Below are 9,827 nucleotides of genomic sequence, written 5' to 3'. Positions count from 1 at the left end.
ATAGACAATGCCATCCTTGCTCTCTTTCTCTCTCTCTCTCCTCCCTCCAGTAAACTGGTGGGGGGTTTAGACAAGTGTGTGTGTGTGTGTGTGTGTGTGTGTGTGTGTGTGTGGGGGGGGGGGGGGGGGGGGTATTTGATACATTTTTTGCAGTTTCTAGTATTCTTTGGTGTGTGATTTATTTTTGTGATTTAGACTGGTGTCTGTGACTGTCCGTGATGTGTGTTTGGGATGGGGGCTGTGATGTCATCCAATAACACCGAACTTGGAGTGAGGAAATTATGAAAGTCAGGATGTTGAAGGCATCTTAGAAACTATTCACATCTCTTGACTTTTTCCACATTTTGTTGTGTTACAAATCAGAAAAAGCTGGAGCACACCCAAAGAACATTATTTTGTGTGGAGATGCCACTTTATTATATATTTTTTTTAGAGCTCACAAAGTAGGATTAACATTTATTTAATTCTCTTTTTTTTTTGTCAACGATCTACACAAAGTACTCTAATGTCAAAGTGGAAGATTTGTTTTAACATGTATAAAAACTGTATGAAAAATTAAACACTATCTCTTGATTAGATGCGTATTCAACCCCCTGAGTTTACATGTTAGAATTGTCTTTGGCAGCGATTACAGGTGTGAGTCTTTCTGGGTAAGTCTCAAAGAGCTTTGCACACCTGGATTGTACGATATTTGCCATTATTCATTTTTAAATTCTTCAAGCTCTGTCAACTTAGCTGCTGGTCATTGCTAGACAACCATTTTTAGATCTTGCTATAGATTTGAACTGATTTTCACTGTCTACTTGGTAAGCAACTCCAGTGTAGATTTGGCCTTGTGTTTTAGGTTATTGTCCTGCTAAATCAAAATTCAAAAGGCACTCGCACATCTGAGCCATCTTTTTTGCAGGTACATGGTAACAGTTGAATAAGATGAGAACTTTGATGCGTGCATCGGATGTGGGTGGGGCTAGGTCTACATAAAGGTGCTGAGGCCGATATGTAAATCTTATTAAAGAGCAGTGATACTATCAAGAGCAGTGTGCGGGTTCCTTCTTTCTTTTCAGGTTATTGTCCTGTTGAAAGGTGAATTTGTCTCCCAGTGTCTGGTGGAAAGCAGACTGAACCAGGTTTTCCTCAGGATTTTGCCTGTGCTTAGCTCCATTACATTTATTTTTTATCCTGAAAATCTCCCCAGTCCTTAACGATTACAAGCATACCCATAACATGATGGAGAGTGGTACTCATTAATGTGTTGTATTGTATTTTCCCCAAACATAACACTTTGTATTCAGGACAGAACGTGAAATGCTTTGTATTTTGCAGCATTACTTTAGTGCCTTGTGCAAGCAGGATGCATGTTTTGGAATATTTTTATTCTGTACAGACCTTCCTTCTTTTCACTGTGAATGGAACAGAGTCAAACATGTTGATGTGTTTGATACCGTTCCAGCCCGTCCTCCTACAGTATATATATTTTTACTTAACCTTTATAAACTAGGCAAGTCAGTTAAGAACAAATTATTATTTACAATGACAGCCTACCCCGGCCAAACCCTCCCCTAACCCGGACAATGCTTGGCCAATTGTGCGCCACCCTATGGGTCTCCCGATCACAGTCGGTGGTGATACAGCCCAGAATCGAACCCGGGTCTGTAGTAATGCATCTAGCACTGCGATGCAGTGCCTTAGACCGCTGCGACCCCAAAATATATAACGCCTCCCACCAGCCTCCTCTGTCACCATAGAGTACCACAGTATGAGTCATAATACCCATAAAACCTAGCGTTTTTTTTTCACAATTCTTTTTTCCCGTAGGGGATTTTAGAAACACTTCAAATAAGGGATGGCTTACTTTTTTCATCTACCAATACAGTGCATTCGGAAAGTATTCAGACGCCTTGAGTCTTTACACATTTTCTTATGTTAAAGCCTTGTTCTGAAATGGATTACGTTGTTTTTTTTGTCCTCATCAATCTGCACACAGCTACCCCATAATGACAAAGCAAAAACAGTAAAAAGAAAAAAAAAAATTTAGCAAATAAAGTCTGAAATATGGAATTTACATAAGTATTCAGACCCTTTACTCAGTACTTTGTTGAAGCACCTTTGGCAGCAATTACCGTCTCGTCTTCTTGGGTATGACGCTACAAGCTTGGCACACCTGTATTTAGGAAGTTTCTCCCATTCTTCTCTGCAGATCCTCTCAAGCTCTGTCAAGTTGGATGGGGAGCGTCGCTGTGCTCTGGGTTCAAGTCCAGAGATTTGTCCCGAAGCCACTCCTGCATTGTCCTGTTGGCAGGTTTTTGCCCCTGACTGAGGTCCTGGGCGTTCTGGAGCAGGTTTTTGCCCCTGACTGAGGTCCTGGGCGTTCTGGAGCAGGTTTTTGCCCCTGACTGAGGTCCTGGGCGTTCTGGAGCAGGTTTTTGCCCCTGACTGAGGTCCTGGGCGTTCTGGAGCAGGTTTTTGCCCCTGACTGAGGTCCTGGGCGTTCTGGAGCAGGTTTTTGCCCCTGACTGAGGTCCTGGGCGTTCTGGAGCAGGTTTTTGCCCCTGACTGAGGTCCTGGGCGTTCTGGAGCAGGTTTTTGCCCCTGACTGAGGTCCTGGGCGTTCTGGAGCAGGTTTTTGCCCCTGACTGAGGTCCTGGGCGTTCTGGAGCAGGTTTTTGCCCATGACTGAGGTCCTGGGCGTTCTGGAGCAGGTTTTCGTCAAGGATCTTTCTGCACTTTTCTTTGTTCATCTTTCCCTCGATCCCGACTGGTCTCCCAGTCCCTGCCGCTGAAAAACATCCCCGCAGTATGATGCTGCCACCACCATGCTTCACCGTAGGGATGGTGCCAGGTCTCCTCCAGATGTGACGCTTGGGATTCAGGCCAAAGAGTTCAATCTTGGTTTCATCGCACCAGAGAATCTTGTTTCTCATGGTCTGAAAGTCCATTAGGTGCCTTTTGTAAATCTCCAAACTGGGCTGTCATGTGCCTTTTACTGAGGAGTGGCTTACGTCTGACCCCTCTACCATAAAGGCCTGATTGGTGGAGTGCTGCAGAGATGGCTGTCTAGAGCTCTGTCAGAGTTCTTTGTCACCTCCCACCTCCAAGGCCTTCTCCCCCGATTCCTCAGTTTGGGCGGGCAGCCAGCTTTAGGAAGAGTCTTGGTGGTTTCAAACTTTTTCCATTTAAGAATGATAGAGGCCAGCCTCCTGAGTGGCGCAGCGGTCTACGGCACTGCATCGCATGCATAGAAATCATGTTATATAATATTATTGCACACAGTGAAACTTATTATGTGACTTGTTAAGCAAATCTTTATTCCTGAATGTATTTAGGCTTGCCATAACAAAGGGGTTGAATACTTATTGACTCAAGACATTTCAGCTTTTCATTTGGAATTAATTTGTAAAAAAAAAATGAAAAACACAATTCCACTTTGACATTATCGTGTATTGTGTGTTAATTAATTTTAAATTCACAACAACATTTTGAAAATGTAACGGGGTGTGAATACTTTCTGAAGGTACAGTATGCCATTGCAGCTGCCAGGGTAGGGTGCCCTAGATTCTGATCTTGGGTCCATTTTTCATTCTCTCCCACTAATGGTTAAGGTTAGGATTGCGGAAGTGTAAGCTGATCCTAGATCTGAACCTAGGCGAAACTTCACCCTTGAGCACACCCACCCAACCCGCTGTAAAATGACCAATGTGTTAAATGGGTATTAGCGTTAGCCATCACTCCTCTGGGTCTTCACATTCTCATGGCCCTGTCCCACTCATTAGCCATTAGCTCCACTCTGCTAACGGCTAACTCTGATTGCCACTCGTCGGGTCTGCCTGCGTGCGGCTCGACTCGTCTGCCTTGGGAGAGGTAGAGTGGCGAGGGCTTCTCATTTCCCGCGTCCAATGACACGTGAAGGCGACGCAGGTAACAGATGCGTCAGCGGGGGAGCACGCACGCACACACTCACATTCCCATAAACACTATCTCTCTATCTTCTCACTCACACACACACACACACACACACACACACACACACACCTGGGTCATCATCATTAGGTGAGAGCGGCGGTGCTTAGAAGGTACGGTAAACGGCTGATGATGGGAGGGAATTATTGGCTAATGACAGGAACGTGTGGCGAGGGCGATCTCCCTGGAGTGTCTTCTAGAGAGAGAGGGATGGAGGGATGGAGAAAGAGTGTGGTAAGTTGGGAGGGAATAGGGTGGGGTTGGGGAGTAAGCGAAACCTCACAATAACTTCACATTTGAGACTTTTAGCACTCTTATCCAGAGAAACTTACAATAAGTGCATTCAAGTAAAGTAGTCGAGACATCCACGTATCACAATTATTGCAGGTAAAACCTCCCACTTCAGAAATATTCAATATTCACTCCATCAAAAGGCCTCAGCCAAGCACTGACGATCACTGGTTTGAGTGTCAGCTAGGAATGAAAAGATTACAACCCCCCAAATTCCTCCTCTATCACGGTAGCATATAGCCTCTCTCAGCCCCCAAACATAATTTGAGGGTTCAGGGCAGGGGAGGGAAGTTGTCCAAATGAAAGGCTACTCGATGAAGAGGAGAGGCCATTTTCTGGTGAAGTGGAATTGACTCCTGCACTCATTCAGACAAGAGCCATGACGGCGGTGAAATAGCCTCACCTGGAACGGTCCCTGTGAGAGAGAGAGATGAAGATGGATAGATGGAGATAAATATTGAGGAAGAAAGAGGGGGAGGCAGATGAGAACATTGGAGATGGAGGAGATAGGAGGTGAGGGGAGGAGAGGAGGGGATATGAGTGTGGAGAGAGAGATAGAAAGGGGGGACGGGGGGACGGGTCCTTGTGAGAGTGTGGGAGAGAAAGATAGATACATTTGTCGGTTGGGGGGGGGGGGGGGGAGAAACTCCGGTATCTTATCTTATGGGCTTGGATGTCATAAAAGCGTAATGATGATTAGATCAGTGAGGGGCGATATTTATTTTACTGTGCTCTTTACACGAGAGTGGGTGAAGTCCTTCTTTGTCATAAATAATGAAACCCTCCCATCTCAGAAATGAAATGAAATATTTACACGGCGACCGCCATGTATACTCGCCCCCCTGAATTAATAATTATCACACCCACTTAACTATAGAACAATTCTAAGCCATTCAGGAAATGAATCTAACAAAAAGGCCGCCTTTTGCAGTGTGTTTGTGTGCGGTCTCATACTCATACAGATGACAGTCTTTCACAAACCCACCTGGGTGGTTCCACGGCAGCCATTTTAGTGACGTAATATAGTGCTATGATTTTCTGGAATATTCTATAACTATAATACTTTATATAGAGAATTCAAGAGCGTCGCAATATGCAGTGTAACTCCCCACCATAACATTATAATTAAGTTAGGTCATTGTGATATGATTGGAGTATTTTGGAATTTGCTTGGTTGCCTCCAGCCTCACCCGAAATCACTTCCAAAACCAAGGGAGTGTTTTTGGTTGGCCAATTACTAGACTTTTACAGTCCATGTTAATTGGGACCATAAACTTGGTCTGAGCCTCATTCAATAATGATTCTCTCCTTCCCAATACCTGCTGGCCTTTAGCAGAATATTACATATTAAGCACTGCAAAATATATCGTAACTATTACGCGTAAGGTCAACCGTGGAGAATCTTCGGGAGAGCACACTTTATGGGCTCAGGTTTTCTTTATCCAATCTGCATGCAGAGCTGTAGCCATCTTAATGGGATCAGTCTGCAGTTTTTAAGCATCTCTTTCCAAAAATACAGATATAAAGTCTGTCAAGTAATAAATAGGCATTTTGTAGCCATGCTATTTTCTTTGAACCCTCTAAACCTCTTCATTTGTGGTCATTCAGTTTGGGTGGTTGATTTTGCTGGTTTTGGGTCGTTCCACGAAATGAGTGCCTTTTGATATTTTCAGTCGAAATTGTGCACCAATATTGAATTTTAAAAGCCTGTTAAAAGGCACTTCAATTTATATATAGACAACATGGAGAATGCAATAAATCAGTTTTTTAATATGAATAAAAACATGCTAATTCAGCATTTTGACTGGTCCCTCTGTGACTTCTAGGAAGATTTTAACCCACTTAACCCCAACATGTCTCCACGTTTTCACTATCACTGTAAAGCCATAGTTATTTTGTTGCTTTGACAGTCATTTCTGAAGATGATTTATTTAATGTTATTAGCGATTCAAATCTGTCCCTCATTTTAAGGTCAACCCTGTTATGTGAACTGAACTCTCGTTTTAACATGATGAAACTATTCCTTTTTTGTGTGTATTTTATCTAATAGGCAAATCATAGTGTAAAAGCAGGTGAGCTGGTTCTTTTTGGCCATTACATGGTGTTTTGTGGTGGCAAACAGAGCGGGTCGAGCATAACAAATCAACCCTGTTATTGGTGAATCTCACATTCAATTGCCCGTCTCTGTTGCTCACAACAAGCTTCCCTTCCCCATTACAGATGAAGTCGTCACCCCTGTTATGGTCGAACCTGTTACTTTATTTAGCACTTACTATAGTATTTTTATTATACTTTCGTTTTTTTGAGATAGGGAAATATTTTTTATTTATTCGGTTGAACTTATGCTCTTTATGTAAAAATGACACTACTCAAAAGACCCCTAATTGGTGGAACGACCATTTTCTTTGTTGTTGTTTTTTGTCCACCATGAGAAGATCACGTGTGACTGTCCAATTCCTTAAACTATTGAATAGTTTCAATAAGGCTATTCAAATTATAAACTCAAAGGGCCCTATTTTGATAATGCAACAAATGGGAGTAAATGTGAGAATGTATTACTCCTTGTAAGCAGCCTTTATTTGAATTGTACAACATCAGAGCGCAGTAATGATTTATGTGTGTTTAAATCCAAATGGACAGATAAGTAATTTGCGAGCTACAACCATATATCAGTTTCATTCCAAATTACTTTCGAAATGTAGAATATCAAAAGTGTTTATGTGGCCTGTTTTTCCACATCAAGGATCTCCAAGCTTTGCCCACGGCTCACATGGAATCCGTACATCGGAGAGAGCAGTCTTGGTGTTGCCAGTTTCCTCTAAGGCAGAGCTCACATGGAAAAACTCCCAACTCAACTTGCTGCCTATAAGCACGGGGAACAATGCATCCAGTAGACTTGATCTTAGCCCTTATTGTCCCAGTATCAAATCAGTTCCTGTCAGAGGGGATGTTTGAGGATACGAATTAACCGCTACAAAAACAAAACCTCCCCACAACACACCTACAGACACCCCCATCTCCCCACACACACCACCCCTCTCAGTAAACACAAAATGGTCTGGACCCCGGCCATTGTTTCAATCCAAGACCCCAAGATGTCTCCAGAGTAAAGCCGGGTCATCTTCAAAGAGGGAATCATCCCAGGAAAACAGCCTCTGATCCTCAGACTCTCCCAGGAGCGAGTGAGAGAGTGGGAGAACAAGGACATCCATCCAAACGAATGTAATGCGAAGCCGCTAGTCGAGCAGTCTGTGGTTGCTGTTGATATAACCTGTGTGGCCTATCTGGAGGCTTCTTGGATAGATCAGAGTGAATGGAGAGCCCAGTTTCTCCTGCTGTGATGGTGGAAGGAAAGGTTCCATGGTGTGTGCGTGGCACACCCCAGAGCCCCTCTGTAGGCAAGGCCAGGAGATAAGAGAGATGGGGAGCACCGCAGGCTGTGGGGGCTCTGGATATGTTTGTGTGTGTGTGTGTGTGTGTGTGTGTGTGTGTGTTTAAAGGCCACAGGCACAAACACACACATGGTCACACGCATGTGGACACATACGCACAAACATAAACACTGGCGCTCAAGCACACAAATACAGTGAGTATGGTCTAGTTGTACAAGCTCATTCACACACATCCATACAGACACACACAAAATGTAATGTATACACTCAAAACATAAAACACACCCAGTACAATCACTGTTAGCCCCCCCCCCCCCCCCCCCCCCCAAGCCTTCATATACTGTTTACAACTATTTCCGTCTCTTCCTCTCTCTCTCTCACACACACACACACTGGCACCCTGGGCAACTGCTTTAGGAAGCTTGAGGCCCCCAGGGAGGCTAATCCCTGCACAAGTTAATGCAACTCTGACCTCCCCCGACCCTAACCACCCGATCCTATCTATACCTCTCCCTCTGTTTCTCTCTCTCTCTGTTTCTCCCGCTCTCTCCCTTTCCCCCTGTCTGTCTATTTCTCTCTCTGTTTCTCTCTCTCTCTTTCAAAGCCCCTCCCCTCCTCTAAGCCAGTGCCAAACTGATGGAGAGATAAAGGCCCTCAGATGCGTATTAGAGTCAATTTTGGGGACTGTAAGGTTAGGGGGAGACATCAGCCTCTCAGAACCCCTGAAGCCCGTTCTCAATTCATTATAGGGATGTGTAGCGGGGAGGAGGATGTGGAGATATGGAGAGAAGTAAAAGTGTGTTTGTGCGTGCCTGTGTAACTGTGTGTGTGTGTGTGAGAGAGAGAGGTGACTCTTGAGTGTCACCGTCCTAATTCCCATAGGAGACGGTGTGCCGTGTAGCTCGTACCCTCGGGCAAGGTACTGTAGCTTCATCCACCCAGGTAGTGTCATAAACCAAGTAGTGTCATCCACCCAGGTAGCGTCATCCACGCAGATAGCATCATCTAACCAGGTAGCTTCATCCACCCAGGTAGTGTCATAAACCAAGTAGTGTCATCCACCCAGGTATCGTCATCCACACAGATAGCGTCATCTAACCAGGTAGTGTCATCCACCCAGGTAGGGCCATCTAACCATGTAGCTTCATGCACCCAGGTAGTGTCATAAACCAGGTAGTGTCATCTACCCAGGTAGCGTCATCTAACCAGGTAGTGTCATCCACCCAGATAGCGTCATCTAACCAGGTAGTGTCGTCCACCCAGGTAGTGTCATAAACCAGGTAGTGTCGTCCACCCAGGTAGTGTCATAAACCAGGTAGTGTCATCCACGCAGATAGCGTCATCTAACCATGTAGCTTCATGCACCCAGGTAGTGTCATAAACCAGGTAGTGTCATCCACGCAGATAGCATCATCTAACCAGGTAGCTTCATCCACCCAGGTAGCGTGATCCACGCAGATAGCATCATCTAACCAGGTAGTGTCGTCCACCCAGGTAGTGTCATAAACCAGGTAGTGTCGTCCACCCAGGTAGTGTCATAAACCAGGTAGTGTCACCCACGCAAGTAGCTTCATCCACCCCGGTGGCGTCATCCACCCAGGTAGCGTCATCCACCCAGGTAGCTTCATCCGCCCAGGTAGCTTCATCGCTTGTTACACCCAGCAGCTGAGGTGGATGATCCAGAACATTGTACATTCTGTACCTACTGTACCTGTTCTCGTCTGGACAAGTCCGTCAGCTAAGTGGCTCAATTAAAATGTTTATTTTCCATGTTACTACTTTCTGGGGTGGGCTTAGGAGGGTACATTTGCTGGAGGTTCGCTGGAGGTTTGCTGGGCATTGTCTGGGCATTGTGCTTGATGGCCTTTTGGTGAGTAAAAACATTTTGGAGGGCACCTTTTGGGACAGGGGTGGTTGGAGGGGTTGGGTTTGAGGGGTGGTGGGTACTTGGCACAGATTAGCCCTTATGCACTGGCGCATGCCCCTTAGTGTCTGGGAATGGTGCCAGCCCAAGGTGACACTGCCATTTACGATGACTTGGTCACATGTGCCCCCTCGGGGAACCATTTTATAAGTGACAAGAGAATGGTTGGCAGTTGGCACAGATGTTGGTATAGTGAAAGGGAACTGTGGTCACCATAAGGTAGCAGTGGCTTAGGGCACCATTTTGCACGGGACTCTGTAATT

This window comes from Oncorhynchus mykiss, chromosome 9 (genome assembly GCF_057628025.1).
Source record: "Oncorhynchus mykiss isolate SJ-2025 chromosome 9, ASM5762802v1, whole genome shotgun sequence".
In the NCBI taxonomy this organism is placed as follows: domain Eukaryota; kingdom Metazoa; phylum Chordata; class Actinopteri; order Salmoniformes; family Salmonidae; genus Oncorhynchus; species Oncorhynchus mykiss.
Note: the sequence above shows the minus strand (reverse complement) of the source record.